Here is a 21,558-nt window from a genome sequence, read left to right as displayed (position 1 = left end):
AAAAGAAATGCCCCTTTCTTGAAAAGTGGGGAGGAAAAAGCAAAAATCAATGAAATAAAGAATGAAATAAACTATTAAACAGTTAGACTCTGGCCTCATTTGTAATACCAGAGGCTAATTTTTTACATTTAAAATTAGATTCACTGGGTTAGGAGATAGTAAGCATACAGATTTAAAACTCAGGTTTGTTTCACAAAGGTTAGGAGCTCTTAAAATACATGAAGCTTCCTGACCAGATAAACCTGTGTAGGCTTTTGGGGTTTTGTTTTTAATTAATTTGTTTTGTTTGTCTTTTGTACAGCACTATTGAAAGAGAATTGACAAAAAAGTCAGGGGGTGAACAAGTCTGAAAGGAACAAAAATCCTCTGCCTCAGATTTTCAGCAAAACTAACTGAAGTTAAGCCACTATTCTAGGAGTTTTGAGAAACTCTTGATTTTTATTTCCATCGTTTTTCACTTTTGCCCTCTTCTGCCCTTTGTACATCCTGTTGGGACTGAAAGTGGAGATTTCTGTGTGAGGCTGTTTTATAGTATTTCCAACCCATATGTTAAAGCTGCTCTCATCAGAGTTCCAGCCTCGTTTTGCAAGCCCAAGAGGTTCTGACACTTAAATATTTTTCAAATTTAAAATTGTGCTGTTGGTTCTTTATCTTATACAAACTGCCCCGGGTTACTCTTCGTTCGTGGTAGTTGTGATGTCTGTATCTATGAAACTAGTATGGAGCTTCTTGTTTTCTGTGTACTATACCTTTATATCTTAAGCATTATCCCTATGTTGAGATTTCAGCCATTTTTGTTCTTGGAACTCAGCACAGACTGTTGGAGGAGATATGCACTGCATGCCCTCTCATGGAGACTTTACATTTCTTCTTTTAATATTGCTCTGTGTGCATAAAACCAAATGATAGCAGCATGTGGTAAGGTTGGGTTCTGTTGATGCACTGACATATTGAAGTCAGTGCAGTTATGATAATTTACACAGTTGAGGTTCTGCCCCATAGTGCTGTGACATTGAATTTTGAAATAAAAGGCTAGCATGGGTCTGTAGACCTGCCGCTCTTGCTTCCATTAAGACCCAGTGCCATGAAGGTTCTCTGCATTATGGGTCTGATCCTGCACCATTGAAATCAATGAGAGCTTTGCAATTGACTATAATGGGTGCAGGATCAACCCCCTATGGATGAATTCCATCCCTTGTATATAAAGTTTACAGAAATCCTGAATGATTAGTCCATATATCATTCCTTGTGAGGCATTAATAATGTACAGACAGAAGATGTGGAATCTGATTCTCTTGAGAATCTAATATTAATGAAGCTCAATGTTTCTTCTGAATTAGCACTACTACAGTAATACCATAATTAAGTTTGAGATATTTGCAACTAACACATCAAGCTTAAACAGGAATGAACATATTTGTTGCCTGAAAAATGGTATAGAATCCAGATGGCACAAAATGATCTACACAGATAGAAAATAGGCAGCTTTTCTTTTTGAGAGCTAGCAAAAAATCCCATATAACAGAATGCTAACTTTGCACAATAATTCTGTAAATGTATAGAATTTCTTTCCTTTTGCTTCAGTCCTACATCTTTCTTTTTAGCTTTTATTTCTCATCCTTTCCGAACTGTATATATCAAAAATGATAAAGCCTCTGAAATCAAAATCCCTTTACAACTTGGGGGGATCTGTCTATGTACAACTAAAAAATTCTATAAAAAAGTGACAAAGAGTCCTGTGGCACCTTATAGACTAACAGACATATTGGAGCATGAGCTTTTGTGGTTGAATACCCACTTCATCAGACGCATGGGTATTCGCCCACGAAAGCTTGTGCTCCAATACGTCTGTTAATCTATAAGATGCCACACGACTCTTTGTCACTTTTTTATAGATCCAGACTAACAGGGCCACCCCTCTGATACTTAAAAAAAATTCTAGTTGGTTTTATGAAATTGTTAAATCATTGAATGCCTCAGTATGTGGCAAGTCAACCATGAGTTAACAGGATCCCTGATATGTATTGCACCTCTCCCTCCCTACCACTAACCCTTTCCAGTTTGGAAGAAGCTGCAGAGCAAATGAAGGAAGTTCTTCACCTTAATGACTGGGCTCTGGTTGAACAATGGGTATGCCAAGGAGGGTACTGAGCTGGGAAAACCAGTTCTACCCACGTGGTCTGAAGGCAGCTGGTAGCTGAAGAGTGGAGAACGAACACACACACACACACACACACACACACAGAGGTGATAGTGCTCATCTTTAAAGACTCGGAGGGATTCAGACAAAGGAAGCTTGAGCAGGAGAGAGTGACAGAAGGGCATGCTTTCATAGTAGAAGGATTATTTTTAACTGTGGACCAGCCAAAGGAGGAAGCTGGCAGTGGCTAGAGAGAGACTCCATGATTTGGAGAAGAAGCCATATGCAGGAGTGGGGATCCTGGATTCTGTAAGAGACTCTGGGGTAGGACCAAAAAATACTCAAAAGGAGTGAGGCAACCGAGGCAGGGAGATCAGTATAGGTGTGCTGTTTTGTCTAGATCTGTATATTTCTTACTCTGTCTAGAGTAAAGAGTGATTGGCTTTGGAACCTTTTGCAAAGTCTTTGTGTTATGTGCTTCAACTCTCACATGTCCCTGGATGGGTAAACTGTAACCAAGAGTCTCTGCAAGGGAGGAGCTCTGGGAAAGTGTCTTGTTCAAGCTACTGGGGAGTCTGTAGGGATCAGTGCTGGTCTTGGGAGCCAAGGGCAGCTGGACAGGGAGGTCCCATTTCTGGAAAGAGGTGACAGAAAGTAAGCCAGTGTCCAGGAAGTGTACCAGAGAGGCCAAGCAAAGGGACAGTTATTCAGCTTAAGGCATAGATGTCTAGTGTAGTGGGACCCAAACACATCAGCCTGGTGAGTGTCCAGCAAAGGGAGCTTTACCAGGGTTTTGATGTAGAGCTTTGGGAGAACTTCACTCTCCCACAATAATATATTATGCAAAGGAACAGAGAAGCTCATTCTCGTTGGTTTTTGCAGAGATTTATGGCCCAACTTAGAATAAATGGTACAGAACACACAACACCCTATACCACACATTCAAAATGTACCTTAACAGTAACTGAGGTTGTGTGTCTGTAACTTCTCATGATGCAAATTTACTTCTGCAGGATCACTGTCTTTAAACATAATTTTGAGAGAGGATCTGGTTGAAACATCTCTTGAAGTATGGTGAGATACCAATCCTACAATGTGGCATTGCTTACCCCTGAAACCTCTTACAGAAACACAGCAAAAAGTCCTTCAGCTTCTGTGAAGTCACGCTCATCACGCCATGGGCAATGTAATGTTCTATCCCACTTCTCTGGGGAGCAAAAACCCCATCCTTAGTATGACCCCCAAAATGGAAAAGTGCCAAAGAATCCTGGAGGTCTGCTAGGGACTTTGCTATTGCTGTTCAGATACTAGGGTGCTTGGCAGCAATATAATACCCTTAGATATAGATATTATAAGTCTTTAACTTCAGTGGGAGTGGTATCTGGCTCTAGATGAAACTGTTATACTACACACAGTTCCTGCAGTTATTCATATGGAATCATAACAATATCTGCTGTCTCTCTCACTGACTTCTCCTTTCTCAAAGCGTTGTCAATTCTTCAATATGAATTGCTTCCAAAGATTTCATGGTAGTGAACTGTAGGCAAGAACTGATTACTAAATCATTACAGCTTCCCCTGCCATTGAGGAAATACCACCTCATATTTGATCGGGATAATTGGGTATTATGGAAACATACAGGATGTTCCTTCAGAGAACTGGATGTTTCAGAAGTGTTCTGACAGCTGTTCAGAAGCTTTTCTTTGGGCAGAGAGATAAGTACAGTACCTCTTAATTGCATAGTAATTATGAAAAACCCACCAACCGTTTGCTTTCTCATCTGAGCAGCATGGAAACTGGCAGTGTAAGATGAGAAACTGTATTTACTATGCAAAATGGGAATTTTTTCCATGTCAAGATGATTACGTTGATGACAGCAGGAGGTGAGTGCCTTGCGCTGGAGCGTGTAATGTTCATCACAGTATCTTCATGCAGAAAATCTGCATGAAAGGGAAAAAGAAGAGAGCTAAATTGGTGGTTTCACCCTTAAAGGTCAGAACCAATATTTACTGAAATCAGTGGAAAGACTCCCATTGACTTCAGTGGGCATTAGATCAGCACTTAAATCCCTTCACCATAACTTGCACTGCCACTTGTCCAGCCCTCCACGCATTGGGTGAGCTATTATTAGAGCTGACGAGAGTGAGCAATTGAATGAAACTGGCAGTACACCTTCCTGGTGAGCCTTAGTTTTGGGACATGCCTGAAATCTATGAAGCAGGACTAAGGCAATGAGAACTTAAACTTAACACCTTCCACTCTTCCTACCATTTCATTTCATAGTAAGTGAAACCTGACAACTCTGCTTCATTAACTTCATGAGCTTGGCGTTTTTTAACCAGTCTCCTTTTAACTTTATGTATTTCAAATCATCTAATTCCATTCCACTCAGGATAAGGAGCAGAGAACTGCAAAGGTGTTTTGCGTTGTATGCTAGAGTTTCCAAAACTTCTGAAAGCTGAGCCTCATTCAGGAAAAAGAAATCAACCAGGTCCATGTAACTTAGCCATGTGTTAGAGCAGTGGTTTTCAATGTATGGTCAGTGGATCCCTTGGGGTCCACAGACTATGTCTAAGATTCCAAAGGTGTCCACACCTCCATTCAAAATTTTTAGGGGTCCACAGATGAAAAAAGTCTGAAAATGACTGTGTTAGAGGCCTACCCATGTTAATGTAGGCCTCTTTTGTACCCACCCTGCTATCCCTTTGTTGAGAAATGTGATGCTTCCTTACCTTTTTGCTTACTCTGAGCAGCAAAGTACTTTAAATGTCAAAATTAACAATATCACAGGCTTCTTAACTAGCACTTGTTGAAATCAGTGAGGAAATTCATGCTTCAGAGCTATTATGTCTGGCTATCTGCAAACCCAGTTAGACACTGCTGCATTGGTTACACTCAGGTCTCATTTTGAAGATCATCTTCATGAGTTGTAATGGCTAGAGACTTTCTTTTTCGATTGAAAGCAGAGACCCTGAAGAGGTCTGTTTGTGCCCCATAGCTGGCCCCTCATTCCTCAGGTTTGGGAAACGCTGTTAGAAGAGATCGCTTTTCAACTCCGATCCAAATATGTTCAAAGAGTAGAATCATTTCTGGGGCCAGCAGAGTCTGCTTCTCTGTGCAAAACTATCACTCCACCAGGCTTGTCCTCCTAATGGCATGGCATCGGTCAGATCTGTAACTGTAACACACTTGTGCTTGGAAACTGGGTGCGGTTTAGCACCGTGTGAGAGGTTTTTCACTGTATGCATTGTTGTTTGTATTCTGTTGAATGGATGTACAATAGAACCTCAGTTAGGAAACCTTGGGAACAGAGGTTGTTCAGAACTCTCAAATGTTCATAACTCTGGAACAAAAACCTTATGGTGGTTCTTTCAAACATTTATAGCTGAACATTGACCTAAGATAGCTTTGAAACTTTACTATGCAGAAGAAAAATGCTGCTTTTAACCATCTTAATTTAAATGAACAAGCACAGAAATTTTCCTTATCTTGTCAAATTTTTTCTTAAACTTTCCCTTTTATTTAGTTTAACACAGTACTGTATTTGCTTATTTTTGTCCTGCTGCTGCCCGACTGCATACATCTGGTTCCGAATGAGGGGTGTGGTTTACTGGTCAGTTTGTAACTCCGATGCTCATAACTCTGAGGTTCTATACTATCAGAAAAGCATTTTGCAGCACTACATATTCCAAACAGCTGATGGAATTAAATGCCATGATGCTCCTCAAATACATAAACGGAGAAACTAGAGAAGGGAAAAACCCTATTAGGTGACCCAGTCCTCTCCCCATCAGTGTAGGACTTTACCATAGAATATATCTTTCTATGCTGACAGTACAGCCACTATTGCACAGTTCATGTGCTTCTGTAAAGCTGTGCTCTAGATTGTGAGGAATAATCAAAGGAAAACAAGGACAGAGCAGGAATCTTTAATCTTGCCCCTTGTAAGGGTCAGGGGACTTGCAACCAGCCAGTCCTGTTCAATTTATCAGACCCACCTTGGAAGGGATCAGATGTTCCCTATAGAAGGCTGAGATGCCTCAGTTGAAGGAAATGTAGGAGATTGGCTCCTGTGACTAGCTCTGGTGTGAAGGGAAGAGTGAAAGGCTTCTGGAAGCCTGCATTGATTGTGAGTTTGTTACTCTTTGCAAGTTCTATTTGAATGTGCCCTGGAAGAAAGGCCTGAAAGATCTGGTGTGGCAGAAAGTCCCTCAGGGGCTGGAAACAGACCAGCACCTCACAAGGAGGACAAAAAGAACAGGAGAACAGAGCCTGCCCAGAATGTTATGGGAATTCCTGGCCATTCCAGGAATCCAAGCTTGAACTCCCCAGGTTAGCAGGGAGTAGGAACACTATGGAAGCTACATGCTTAGTCCCTGAAGATAGCTGAAAACAGCTTTGATGGTGTTGGGCACAAAAGCCATTTGGGGTAGTAGGTGTGATAGAGGCAGCAGGGAACATCAGGGTCCTGGAGTCTTCTCCTTACTCTTTTTTTTTTTTCCATTCCAAAAAGAGTGAAAGAAGCCCTTCAGTGGAGTGGCACTTGCCCCTGCTATAAGGCCCTTTGTATCTACTGAACATTTGTAGGCACACTTCCAATTTGAGGAAGAAATAGCAAGCAGGTTAGTGCTATAAGAAATTAATTTCCTCTTTCTTAGATCAAGTGCAAATTCTTAATTCTGAACTAAGCCAAACAATGGGTGCAGGGGGGATAATTCCTTCTACCAGTGGTGAGAGAGACCTTGCTGGAGCATGAAAATCCCTCCAGGATATGAAAGAATGAGCTGTGCTTCTTATCTCCAGTAGGTTGTACTGAATTTATGCACTCCATAATTAGATTGATACCGATAATCTGATTGCAGCTTGGTGGGTCAGTGCTTTTCCAGTAAATGATAAAATTTATAACAGCAGCATTTCAAAGCCTATGGGCTAAATGTAATATAATCATCTTCTTTCATAGAGCAGCTGAATTTAAAGCTTGAGCAGTTGAGTATTTTTAAAACAAAAATTTAGATCCTGTTCCTGAATAATGGAGATTGTGAGTTTTACTCATTCCCTCAGTTCTGAAGTATTAACATAGATAAGCTGAATATAGTGTAGCCATGTATTTGAAAGGAACACAAACCAGTTTATTTTCTCTCCACATAATGGAATATCAGAGCTGTGTATCTCTTCCATATATATGTTGTCATATCCCCGTCTGGGATGGCGTGAGCATTGCCACAAAATTAGAATGAAAAATTAAAGTTCTCTGGGCTTTAATTTATTTTTGCTATTGAACCTCCAGGTCTGTTTTGAGGTAATAGAACAATAAAACCTTTCCTTTAAAAAGGTCTCTCCTGAGATAATAGAGGAAGCCTAATCTCTTGCTGCCATGAATCTGTCTTAGTCTAGATATTTTGCCCAATGCACTCTGCTGGATCGTCTAGCCTGTCTGAAATGCCTTTCCCGTGAAAGGATGGGAGGGTGGGAGAGAGAAGGTGACTATATGCAAGGGTGTAGACAACTTTTTTTCTTTTTTTAGTCGGGGGCTATAGTTAATTAATAACACAGCTGAGTATCACATTAATAAGTAGTATTGCACCATGACTAAAATTGTCTATTTTTATTAAAAGTAGACAAACAAGTTTCTCTGCCAAACCCAGGGTTTCTTTATTCATGCGATCCTTACATTTCTGGTGGGGCTTAAGATCCCAGTTGTCCAGGACCATGTTCTACTATTTTTGTTGCTGCCTGTTCCAGGGAATGGTTTGGCACAGGGTGCAACTTAGAGCATCCTTATGTCTTTTACAGTTTGCCCTTGAGTGCCTGTGTCCCCATGGGGCTGCAGGGTTTTCAAAGCAGGGCTGCCCGGGGGGGGAATAAAGGGCAAATGGGGCAATTTGCCCCTGGCCCATCAGGGGCCCCCACGAGAATATAGTATTCTATAGTATTGCAACTTTTTTTTTATGGAAGGGGCCCCTGAAATTCCTTTGCCCCAGGCCCCCTGAATCCTCTGGGCGGCCCTGTTTCACAGTGCAGTGGTACAAGTAGTGACTAATGTGTAACAGTGAAGCTATTAACAGTTTATTGAGGAGAAAGATTTGTTGAGTGGTTATAGCAGAGGAATGGGAGTTGGGAGAGCTGGGGTGAAATCTGGCTCTAATGAAGTCAATTGGCAAAACTTTCATTAATTTCAGTGGAGCCAGAATTTCACCCTTGGTTTCTATTCCCGATGCTGCCACTGATTTGCTGGTAATCTCTCTGGCAAGTGAACCACTTACACTCAACGCCTCATCGTATCTGTGAATAGTGGAACAAACCCAGGGCCACTTAGAATCACATGATTGTCACAATGCTGCTCATCATGGCCTCTTGGAACTTCACTGTAGCTGAGTGGCTAAAAACTAAGATCTTCCTCCTCCAGAAATCCTGGCTTCGGCCACTTGAGCTACAGGAGCATTTCTGTGACACAGCTGAACTGTTCTGATCCCACCCAGCAATAAAACAATACTACCCAGCGCACCACAATACTTGACCCACCTTTGTTAAAGCACTTGGAGATCTTTGGGCAAAAGTTGTGACCAAATGCGAAGGATTGTTAATACGCGGTGTATCCTCCTATACTGAGCTTTGCATCTCTGGGTCTGCTCTTCAGGGCTGAGTTAGTACCAAACAAAAATATATACAGATGGCAAAATCATCCCACAAGCATTTTGCAGGACTTCTGCTTCCCTCAATATATTGTGTAATGTTTGAAATTATTATTTTTGCTTTGGTAATCAGAGTGGAATGCATGGGGGAAGTTTTAATTTCAGGTAATTGGCTTATTCAAATAGCCTTCAGTTTGTTACGTGTAGTACAGATGGTCAGGTGGTGGATTGTCTTTTCCCTCTCCGCATGACTGAAACTTTTTTTTATTAGGCAAATAGTGAAATTTAAACCTCAGATAAGTTTCCAGTGCTAATCAAATGTCAAGACACTTGAACACTTTTAATAGCAACAGTCAGATGAATATTCATTAATGATGATTTGACTCTATGAATAGCAGCAACTACAATTTAAGTCATTTATTTGCTAATATATTCACAAACCTATCTTTTCATTATCTGATTTGCTTTACCCCCTGAGACTCGAGATGAGATTTTCAAAAGCGCTCATCATTGGCCTAACTCTATCTCCCATTGGCTTCAATGGGTGCAGAGTTAAGCCAATACTAAGTGCTTTCAAACCCCCACCGTTGATGTGTTTTACTTTGCCCAAGAGGTGAATTTAGTTCAGTGGAACAGTGATGAAATGTTCAGTTTTAAAACTGTGGGAAATGATCCTAAAGCAGCCTGATTTAATATAACAGGTTAGTTTTATATCATAGGATGCTTGCAGCCCTGCCTAAAGAGGATTACCTCATATTTATTGAAACCTGATGCAGGTTAAGTGTAAACCATAATTCTATAAAATCTTTTACAGAAAGCAAGTGAATAGCTTTCCTACTACGTTCAAGATTCTACCCGTATTTCTGTTCTCTCACTACTTAAACGGGAGGAAGCTGAGCACAGAGGGCTGATCGCTGAGAGGTCCTTTGACTGGAACTTGTTTCCCATGCCCTTGATCTGCCAGAGTCCAGAATTTTATTTTTCTCTTTATTAAAGCAGTTGAGGAGGGGAAAGGCTAATACAGGTATATTTATGGAAGACCTTTTGTATTAGGTAGTGGTTTCAATTTATGGGATACGTGCCCAAAGCACAAGCTGGACATTCATGGTTACATATTACAAATGAGAAGAACTATATTTTGTATAATGCTTAGCACAATGGGGCCCCAATCTCATCTGTGGTCTCTAGGTGCCAACCAGAAGGTGTGGTTCTATGGCATTGTGTTATGCAGATCAGACTAAATGATCATAATGGTTCCTTCTGGCTTTAAAATCAATGAATCTGTTACGAATAATAATGAAATAAAAATATTTGCTTTAGTGCTAGCCCAGCCAAAGACTATCCTCCTCTCCCTTTCCCCTTCTCCCTTTAGTAACTGTCTGAGGATACCGTTTAATAAAGGGAATATTTTGTGCACTGAATAATCATTTTTTCCTATGGTTTGAGAAATGTCTTTCCTTTACAAAGCCTGAAAGGGTATGTCTACACTATGGGATTATTCCGATTTTACATAAACCGGTTTAGCAAAACAGATTGTCTAAAGTCGAGTGCATGCGGCCACACTAAGCACATTAATTCGGCGATGTGCGTCCATGTACCGAGGCTAGCGTCGATTTCCGGAGCGTTGCACTGTGGGTAGCTATCCCGTAGCTATCCCATAGTTCCCGCAGTCTCCCCTGCCCATTGGAATTCTGGGTTGAGATCCCAATGCAAAAACAGTGTCGCGGGTGATACTGGGTATCCTTCCTCCGGGAAAGCAACTGCAGACAATCATTTCGTGCCCTTTTTCCCTGGATTGCCCTGGCAGACGCCATAGCATGGCAATCATGGAGCGTTTTGCCTTTTGTCACTGTCACCGTATGTGTACTGGATGCTGCTGACAGACGCGGTACTGCACTGCTACATAGCAGCATTCATTTGCCTTTGCAAGATAGCAGAGATAGTTACCAGTCATATTGTACCGTCTGCCATTGTAAATTGGCGATGAGATGACGGTTATCAGTCGTTCTGTACCGTCTGCTGCTATCATGGGTGCTCCTGGCCGGCCTCGCTGAGGTTGGCCGGGGACGCATAGGCAAAAATGGGAATGACCCTCTGGGTCATTCCCTTCCTATGTTTTGTCTAAAAATAGTCAGTCCTGCCTAGAATATGGGGCAAGTGTACTAGAGAACCAGAGAGCACAGCCACTCCGTGTCAGAGCCCCAGAGATCCCACAGAAATGATGAGCTGCATGCCATTCTAGGGGGTGCCCCTGCAACAACCCCACCCGTTGCTTCCCTCCTCCCCCAACCCTCCTGGGCTACCGTGGCAGTGTCCCCCCATTTGTGTGATGAAGTAATAAAGAATGCAGGAATAAGAAACAGAGACTTTTTAGTGAGATAAAATGAGGGGGAAGAAGCCTCCAGCTGCTATGATAGTCCAGGCAGTACAAAATCTTTTCTTTATACATGACAGAGGGGGGGCTGATGGAGCTCAGCCCCCAGTTGCTATGATGAGGATGGTTACCAGCCGTTCTGTACCATCTGCTGGGAATGACCAGGAGTCATTCCTATTTTTACCCAGACGCCCCCGGCCGACCTCACCGAGGCCAGCCCGGAGCACTCACGGGCTGATGACGAGAACGGATACCAGTCCTTCTGTACTGTACCGTCTGCCACGGGGGAGAGGGGAGAGAATGCTGCTGTTTAGCTCTCCAGCACCCCATCTACCAGCAGCATGCAGTAGACATAGGGTGACATTGAAAAAAGGCGAGAAATGATTTTTTTCCCTTTTCTTTCGGGGGGGGGGTGAAGGATGTAAATTGACGACATATATACCCTGAAACACCCGGGAAAATGTTTTTGACCCTTCAGGCACTTGGAGCCCAGCCAAGAATGCAAATGCTTTTCAGAGACTGCGGGGACTGTGGGATAGCTGGAGTCCTCAGTACCCCCTCCCCCCCTCCATGAGCGTCCATTGGATTCTTTGGCTTTCCTTTACGCTTGTCACACAGCACTGTGCTGTGGCCTCTGTCTATCGTAGCCTGGAGATTTTTTCAAATGCTTTGTCATTTCGTCTTCTGTAACGGAGCTCTGATACAACAGATTTGTCTCCCCATACAGCGATCAGATCCAGTATCTCCCGTACGGTCCACGCTGGAGCTCTTTTTGGATTTGGGACTGCATCGCCACCTGTGCTGATCAGAGCTCCACGCTGGGCAAACAGGAAATGAAATTCAAAAGTTCGCGGGGCTTTTCCTGTCCACCTAGCCAGTGCATCCGAGTTCAAATTGCTGTCCAGAGCAGTCACAATGGTGCACTGTGGGATACCGCCCGGAGGCCAATACCGTCGATTTGCGGCCACACTAACCCTAATCCGATATGGTAATACCGATTTCAGCGCTACTCCTCTCGTCGGGGAGGAGTACAGAAACTGGTGTAAAGAGCCCTTTATATCGATATAAAGGGCCTCGTTGTGTGGACGGGTGCAGCGTTAAATCGGTTTAATGCTGCTAAAATTGGTTTAAACGCGTAGTGTAGACCAGGCCAAAGTGTCAGTAACATTTCAAATATCAGTTGGATCAATTTTGAAGTTTCTATGTTATGGGGATGCTAGGGTGCAATGCCTTGGAGTGCATAGTCAAGACTGTGCTGTGTTGGCTTGGCTAGTATTTTTATTTTGAAACTAATCTTGCATAAACAAGTGAAAACAAAGAATACAGAAAGTCAATAATAGAAAAACAGATGGATACAAATAATAACATAGTACAATGTGGCTTGCAGTTGCTGATTCTAAAACAGACTCTGCAAGGCAATGTCTATAAAATACAAGTAAATCTGCTTTTAAAAATGTAGGAACTGGGAAAGAAAAATCATGCACTTAAGAGATGAAGGAAGATCACACAGTGTGATCAAACGTGAGCCCCTGTGTGTTTTCTAGTTTTGTCACATATTCCATGAATGTAATTTGTGATCAGTCATTGCTATAGGAAGTCACAGATTTCCATCTCCATCTCTGTGGCTTTGTCTAGAATAGAAAAATGAGGTATGCTGAGAAAATGTTAGTCTGTTTCTACGCTAGGTGCTAACTGATATTATAAAACTATATTAGTTAATACACATTAGCTACCATGTTTGCTAAACACCTTGTTTTCCACATTCTAGATAGGGCCTGTCTGACTCTCCAATACTATTAGGTAACATTAATTCATCAACACACAAGTGAAGTGATATATACTTGATAGTAACTGACAAGCTCTCTTCTCAGTACTGGTCTAAACTATATCTCTCTGGTGTTCTGAGTGCATCTACCTTAGGTCTTGAGCCTGTTGCCTTTCTGTGCTTAGACCAGAAGCCATGTACACTGCTCCAGGCATACCAATCGCTTATCACCCTGTAAGTCCAGCTAAGTTTTGGGCACCTGCATTTTCACCACTGGGGAGCCTGTGACCAATAGACTTCTTAAAACAAAGTGTTTTTATTTAGCAGTTGGAACAAAGCATTAAATATCTAATCTTACACTTCACTGCAAGCTAAGATAGAAAGACTTTCCTTTGAAGTTACAGGAACAGAACCAGCCTACATTTTTTCCTAGCCAACCCAGATCCTCCTGCCTCTAGGTCTCTCAGGGCCTGTCTACACAGCAACTAGACACCCCTGGCTGGCCCATGCCAGCTGAGTCAGGCTTGTGGGGCTCGGACTGTGGGGCTGTTTCATTGATGTGTAGATTCCAGGCTCAGGCTGCAGCCTGGGGTCTGAGACCTTCAATCTAGTTCTCCCAGTCTAACATGTCTGGTTCATACTGGTTTTGTTGCTACCCAAGAATGGGCTAGAGCCATTATAGTTATTCACTCTGTCATTGCCTCTTAAGGACCACTAAGAGTTGATAATTAGATGCTCCTTTTTTTGTATCCATAAATGTTGGTGTCCTGATTTATCTTCACTAGGGATGATTGAGCAGGGCATATGCCAGTTGGACTACTCTCAAAATGGGCCAAGTCTGTATGGCAGATTTTTGCCAGCATAACTGTCTCGGTCAGCAGTGTGATAAGATGCGCTTTGTGACCAACATAGCCATGCTGGCAGAAGGCCCCAATGAAGACTCAGTTATTAGGGCTGTCAAATGAGGTTTTTTTTTTTTTTAAATGTGATTAATTGCACTGTTAAACAACAATAGAATACCATTTATTTTAAATATTTTTGGATGTTTACATTTTCAAATATATTAATTTCAATTACAACCCAGAATACAAAGTGTACAGTGCTCACTTTATATTTATTTTTTATTACAAATATTTGCACTGTAAAAAAACAAAAAATATATTTTCCAGTTCACCTCATACAAGTACTGTAGTACAATCTCTTTATCATGAAAGTTGAACTTACAAATGTATAATTTTATGTACAAAAAATCTGCATTAAAAAATAAAACAACATAAAACTTTAAAGCCTACAAGTCCACTCAGTCCTACTTCTTGGTCAGCCAATCGCTAAGACAAACAAGTTTGGTTACATTTCCAGGAGATAATGCTGCCCACTTCTTATTCACAATGTCACCTGAAAGTGAGAACAGGCATTTGCATGGCACTGTTGTAGCTGGCGTTGCAAGATATTTATGTGCCAGATGGGCTAAAGATTCATGTCCCATACTGTATTCTGTGTTGTAATTGAAATCAATATTGAAAATGTAGAAAAACATCCAGAAATATTTAATCGCACGTACAACAATAGAATACCAAATTGAAATTTATTAATCACGATGAATTTTGTTAATTGTGATTAATTGTTTGGAGTTAATTGTGTGAGTTAACGGTGATTAATTGACAGCCCTATTAGTTATACTTGCAAAACACTGCTTTTAATGGTATAGCTTGTTTCACTCTGGAGAACTGGAATAATCTGTGCTGGCAAAAGTGCATCTCTTTACTTATATAAGCTGCACCAATACTAGCAGTGCTTTTGCCAGTAGAGTATACTAGTACAGCTATACTGGCAAAGTGTTCCTAGTGTAGACATGGCTTTATTTTGATCTTTTTCCCCCCACTTCCTCAGCTCCTTCATTTATTCATATGCTGGTTTGGCTGCGCTCTGACTTTCCTTCACTAATAACCATTTTGTGAAAAGTGTTTGGGTTCTAGTGCTGAGCTGCGGCACACTTTATTTTAAAGTATGTTCTAACCATGGAGGAAGTTTGTTAATTTCTCAAATCTTCAGGTTTGCCTGACCATTCTGGCAGCCTTTGTTGTGGGCCTATCCTAGTAGCTTACACTGATATGCTGCTCACTTCCATTAGCTATAAAAAGAATGAGCATTTTATTACCCCTGAGCCATCGTTTTTTGAGTTATACATTTTCCTTTATTTTATGGAATGCAGTAATGCAACTAGCAACTCAATGTCACTGTGATTAAATTAAGTTATACATAACTATCAGTTTAGGGATAGGATCTTTCTCTGAGATTTGTTTTCTCTCCCACACAGCATTACGTTTTGTGTTGCTCCACTGTTGGCGTAATACACTACAACTCATGAAATTGTTCAGACTGAATTGCTATAGCTTCTTATGTGCAGCCAAAGATTTTTTTTTCTACCTTACCCACTTGAATTGCTAGACGCTTACTTCCACTGAACTTCTGTGTCGTATTTGTAAGAAGCTTTAAGCCTTGCTTCGTTGCTTTCTCCACAGAGCATCTGATGGAGCTTGTAGATACAATTGTAGGTCATTGTCTCCTGCCTTAGCCTTTTTTTTCCCCTGCAGTATTTTCTTCGTTGTTTCACTACAATATTTTTTGATAGAGTGGTGTTTCACAACAATGCAACCACTTTGCTAGTCATACATTTTAGCAGAAAAGCTGACTACTGCTTCTGAGACACAAACACACTATTTGACTGCCTAGGTGTGGGTCATGCTATTATCTCCCATCATTTCAGTATTTCTTATCTCTGTTCCACTGTACATTTTAGCTCTTTTTTTTAAAGCTGTGCTTAAACTGGCTGCTGTGTTTCAATTTAACTAATGGCTCCTCGCATGCCTCCTTTCCTCATTGTGTTTTTCTTGTTTCCCTCTGGTTATGTCTGGCAGTTCATGATCATGAGCATTTACAGAAGGTTCTTCTAACACCTATAATGATCTTGTGGAGTATGCTTCAATGCCAAAGTTCTCCTCCTGGCTTAAAGTCCTTTTTCTTCAATGCTTCTACTATCCTTAATTCAAACTGAATCTTGCTCCCAAGGTAGAAATCATGGAGCCTTCCTTGATCCCCAAACTGTCTTTCCCTCCCATATCTGAAGGGAGAATTTGCTTTTACTCTAAATGTGCCTCTGCTGGAATCCTTGTGCATTAATTCCTTTGACTGTTGCCGTTCTCCATTTTATGATCTTCTTAAGCCTTAATACCTGTTAGTGGGAGCAAAATATAATTAAACTATTTTCCTTCTGAGAGTGGAATCTTGTAGGGTCTGATTGTGCAAGGTGTGGAGTACTCTGGTCCCCTCCCACCAAATAGGATAACTTGTGCTTACCTTTAAGCATATGCTTAAACCCTTTGCTGGATAGGGGACCAGAGTGCTCAGCTCCTTGCAAGATCAAGCCTATATTCCCTTTCTTCTCTCACATTCCCGATTTTTCTTATCCATTTCTTGAAATTGTCTTATTGGTTTTCCAACAATCAATAGTCACTCAGTCCAACATCTAATATATACAGTATCTCTTCCCCTAACCACTTATTCAGCATGGTCTCCTTGCCATGATTATCCACACGTGGTACCGCGGCTAGCCTTCACTTATTCCACTCCACCTGCCTCCTGTCTCCATTTCCTTTCTTTAAATCGCAGTTTAAAATCTATCCTGTCTCTTTGATACTCTCTGAAATCCATTTTCTGCTGCTCTGTAGGGAGGAAGCTAAGTAACTGTTATGCAGATATGAGCCTGGTTATGAGCTAGTATATTGCTTTTAATTTATATCTATTGCTAATCCATACTGTGGTGATGGCAGGCAGCATAAATCTCTTTCCCTGCATATTCACTTCAGATTTCAATTTTGTTTGAACTTTACAAGGACTGACTTAAGAATAGTTATCCACATCCAGAAAATGGAACTTGTGTCCTCCAATAAGATGTGTAATATCCACCTCTTACTGTAACATTTTTTTGCTAATTGCTGCAGTACTCCATTAGCTATTACTTGGGAATGGCATGGCAGGTATATCACTCTCTTTGTTTTCCAATGAATTGTTCTAATTGTTTCTCGCACATGAAATGTGTGTTGTTTTTGGGGGGGGGTGTTTGGGTTTTTTTTATTATTATTTTTTATTTCTCAGCCCAGCAGGCTCTCAGGGCTGGTTTTCATTCAAGACAAATGTTCTCATCAAAGACATAAGGAGAATATAAATGAGGAGATGAGTACACACTAAGAACTTTGCTGTTCGGAAATTGTATTGATCAAAGGAATGATGAAGTAAACTACATTTATGCATTAATGCATAATCACTTCCAGAGCTTGATGTGTCACCTTTTCCTGCAAGAACCATATGACTTCCTGTTGCTTTTCCCACACAGTCAATAACTTTGCATAAAACATTACAGTTACTCAAATCAAACAATCCAGACAATTTCTATTGAACATCATATTCTGGGAGTAGGCAGTTATTTTTAAGGCACATTAAAACCTTTACCAGCTAAAGAACTGCTTTGTCAGTCCGTGGAATTTTAGAGAGGCATTTATAATACAATTCAAATACTAAAATACGTGCCCATTAACTTTATTTAGAGCATTTTTCACAAAGCTAAAGCTTACCTTACCTTAACTGGCTGCCAATTAATCACATCATTTATCTGGCTATCTGGTTGGCTCTAGGAGAGTACATACAGCCCCCCTGCCTTCCATGAACTCTCCTATGGCATTGCTTGGGGAGGAAGATCAGAGCCTTCTCTGTCCAGTTACCCTGATCTTTTTTGAGAGGCCAGTGACTGCTTGCCTTCTCCATCAGAAGAGCTCACTAGAGAACTGCACCGAGTAACGTTTCAGATACTCACATTGGGGCTAAATCAAAAGGCTAGTTCATTAACATTGTACAAAAAGAGACAGTTAATAGAGGTTTTTTAAAAGTTGGTACGAACACAGTAAAAGCCCAGTTTAGAAATAGGAGAAAACAAAGTTCAATAAATTCACTGCCTTTGTTTACCAGTCCACAGGCTCCCATCAGCCTTCACTGCAGTCACTGGAACACTTTCAGTGGGAAATGGGTTAGGCCCACAGAGAACATATTTCATTGACTCATCCAGTGTTTTCAGATTTAATGTTAGCTTTTAGATTTATGTTTAATTGCATTAATACAGTGTTTCATATTGGGGTAGAGAATAGAAACTGATTTTAAAAAAAGATTTTTAAATTTTTTTTTTTTTTAATTGACACCCAAAAAGGTCTAAACTTACTATAATCATATGATTAAAATAATTTAAAATTAAATAATATTTAAGCAATTCATCTTTGCAGCTGAAGTTTTAAAGAGAGTCAAACCACTGAACTAGTGGAAGTCAGTGGCTGAGCACCTGGAACCAGAGTTTGCTGAAATGCTAAACTAGTCTTTGAAAGCAGTAGCCTCTTCTGCAGGTGCCCAGAGAATGTTTATTTCATTTTGCAATAATTACTAATAATTAATTAATTACTAATTAATTCAAACTAGTAAAGCCATTTTTTCTCTTCCAATCTATGAATAAAAATTGAGGTGTGAGAGGACAAGATATTCTAGTTCTAAAATCTTGAGGGACACGGTGACCAGAAACGATCACTTCAAATCACTAACTACGGATATACTTCCTTTGCCAGTGAGTTTTAAGAAAAAAGTTTAATGAAACATATATATTTAAGTAACCAACACATTTAAGGTAATTTTTATTTAATAAAAACAATTTTAATATCCTGGTTTCATTAATTTGTAACTGAATTTCAGTTTCCATCCAAATTTAACTTGACACAAATGAGAGAAAAAAATCTACTAAATAAGAAATATGGTGGTCATCATTTCTAACATAAATGTAAAAATTAAGAATCTGGAGAAATGCAAATTAAGCTATATAATTGCTTAAAAATGCATAAGATGTATAGTGCATCATCCAGTTAGCAAAAAGGAGTAGCAAATTTAGAGCAAAGACTATATTTACTTGCAAGTCAACATGTTTTAATGGTTACCAACCTATGAAATCAACCTTTCTTTAGGGAAATAGCTGAAAAGTTCAATTACAAAACAAGATTAAAAATGATTTTAAATCAAGATTTTCTGCTTGCTGACTTAAATCATCATTAAAATCAATTATTTGAATCGATCCATCCTGTTTAATATAACTGAATTAGACAAAAATGTATTTCGACTAAAAACATGACTTTACAAGCTGTGCTGAATACTGTTGCCTTTGCAATTTCTTTCCTGTTTCATTTTTACCAACACCTTGTTTTATGAAAGTTTTGGGTATCACTATAGATCTTGATGATAAAATCAGAGTTCTAACAAAATACATAAAGCATTGCTAGACTGGCAATAGGCGCAAACAGTATTGAATTGTCCCCAGTGTAAGTTGACCCTCCTCTTTGATCCATGTCAGAGACACACATAGCTTCTGATAACAAAATAAGACCTAGAGAGTGTATATATGTGTAACCAGAGATCCCTGTGAATATAGTTGATAAAGACTTTTGAGGTCTAAGAGCCAGACTGAAACTCTAACAGTGAATAATATTTTGATAAAGTAATCCTATTGAATTCAGTGAGACCATTTGTTTACTTAAAGTACTATTGTGAGTTAAGGTATGGCCCTAAGAGTCAAGTCTCTATTAACAATTGGATTTATATCATCCTTTAGTCAAGAAAGAAAAAGCCATTTGGTTTTCCTGTTACCTAGAGGTTGACACACATTCATTCTTGATGTTAACTTCCATTGATGCAATTAACCTCTGGTGTAACCCTATAGATGGACAAATCTGGCCCTTTATCTAGGTTCCAATGTAAGTACACTTTCTTCATGTTCAGACTCACTTAGTATCATCTGGTTCCAATGCATAAGTACTCAGTTACACCAGCAATTTTCAAATACATATTTCCTCCATGGAAGTGTTGCTGTTTTTATACCTCAGAGATGGCATGAATATTAATTGATCTGATTTCCCCTTCCCCCACCGCCCTGTTATTTTAACAATCCTTAAAACCACCTTTTGAGGCACATCTCATCATGTTACCTGGACAAGTCCTAGCTGGAAGTGCTCAGAAGTGACATACTCAATGTGAGAAAGTTAGAATGTGTTGGTTAGACATAGAAGCTAAAATTGGACAAACCTGTCTATTGTTTAAGTACTCAGTGGGGGCAGGGGGAAATAACAGAAAATGTGGAAATGTCAGCGTGCTTAATGACTTTTTGTTTCGGTTATCACCAAAAAGGTTATTAGTGACTGGAGGTCTAACGTAGTGAATGCCAGTGAAAATGAGGTAGGATCAGAGGCTAAAATAGGGGAAGAACAAATTAAAAATCACTTAGACAAGTTAGATGTCTTCAAGTCACCAGGATCTGTGAAATACATCCTAGAATTCTCAAGGAGCTGATTGAGGAGATATCTGAGCCATTAGTAATTATCTTTGAAAAGTTATGGAAGAAGGGAGAGATTCCAGAGGGCTGGAAAAGGGCAAATACAGTGCAAATCTATAAAAAGGAAATAAGGACAACCCGGTGAATTGCAGACCAGTCAGTTTATCTTCAGTACCTGGAAAGATAATAGAGCAAATAATTAAGCAGTCAATTTACAAACACCTAGAAGATAAGGTGATAAGTAACAGTCAACATATACATTTGTCAAAAACAAATCATGTCAAACCAACCAAATAGCTTTCTTTGACAGGGTAACAAGCCTTGTGGCTAGGGGGAAGTGGTAAATGTGGTATATCTTGACTTTAGTAAGGCTTTTGATATGGTTTCACATAACCTTCTAATAAGGAAACGAGGGAAATACAACCTAGATATGGAGCTACTATCAGGTGGGTGCATACCTGGTTGAAAACCATTCCCAGAGAGTAGTTATGAGTGGTTCACTGTCAAACTGAAAAGGCATATCAAGTGGGGTCCTGTAGTTTGTTTGGTCTGAAGAAGAGAAGACTGAGCGTGGGCATAACAGTTTTCAAGTACATAAGTTAGCTGCAAGGAGGAGGGAGGAAAAAATGTTCTCCTTAACTGCTGAGGCTAGGACAAGAAGTAATGGGCTTAAGTTGCAGCCAGGGCAGTTTGGAAGTTTTTCCTAATGTCCAACCTAAAGTGTCAGAGTAGTTAAGCACTGGAATGAACTTATGAGGAAGGTTGTGGAATTTCTATCATTTGGAGATTTTTAAGAGCAGGTTAGACAAACACTTGTCTCAGACCTACCATGAGTGCAGGGAGCTGGACGAGATGACCTCTCGAGGTCCCTTCCAGTTCTATGATTCTATGCCCATGTTCTCCAGGGCAACCATCATATCAACAGTATGTCATGCCACACGATGCCTTATTCAAATCTTGTACAAGAAATCTGTATACAAGGCCAAAACAGTGTGGCTGCAGAGTCTCATGGTTCTAAAGTGGCAGGCTAGCACCACCAGACATGACTTGGATTATAGAAATAGTCTTTTCTAAGTGTTTTGGCAGGAAAGAAAAGGTTTTGATAAAGTCACATGACAACACTAGTCGCCATCACCAATTAGTTGAAAAATATTGGGATTAGACTGTTTTAGGAAAACAGCTAATAAAAATGGTAGGGGTGTGTGGTTTTTTTTGGTTTTTTTTGTGGTTTTTTTC

At 40.2% G+C, this 21,558-nt stretch overlaps 1 protein-coding gene across 1 annotated transcript in view; it reads right to left on the bottom strand.

Moving 5' to 3' along the window:
• Positions 1-21,558, bottom strand: part of AKAP7 (A-kinase anchoring protein 7) — a 175,379-nt gene that overhangs the window by 5,774 nt on the left and 148,047 nt on the right. The window lies entirely within an intron of this gene.

Source organism: Mauremys mutica, chromosome 3, assembly GCF_020497125.1.
Source record: "Mauremys mutica isolate MM-2020 ecotype Southern chromosome 3, ASM2049712v1, whole genome shotgun sequence".
NCBI lineage: Eukaryota > Metazoa > Chordata > Testudines > Geoemydidae > Mauremys > Mauremys mutica.
The sequence above is the reverse complement of the archived record's forward strand: the minus strand, read 5'-3'. Positions and strand labels throughout refer to the sequence as shown.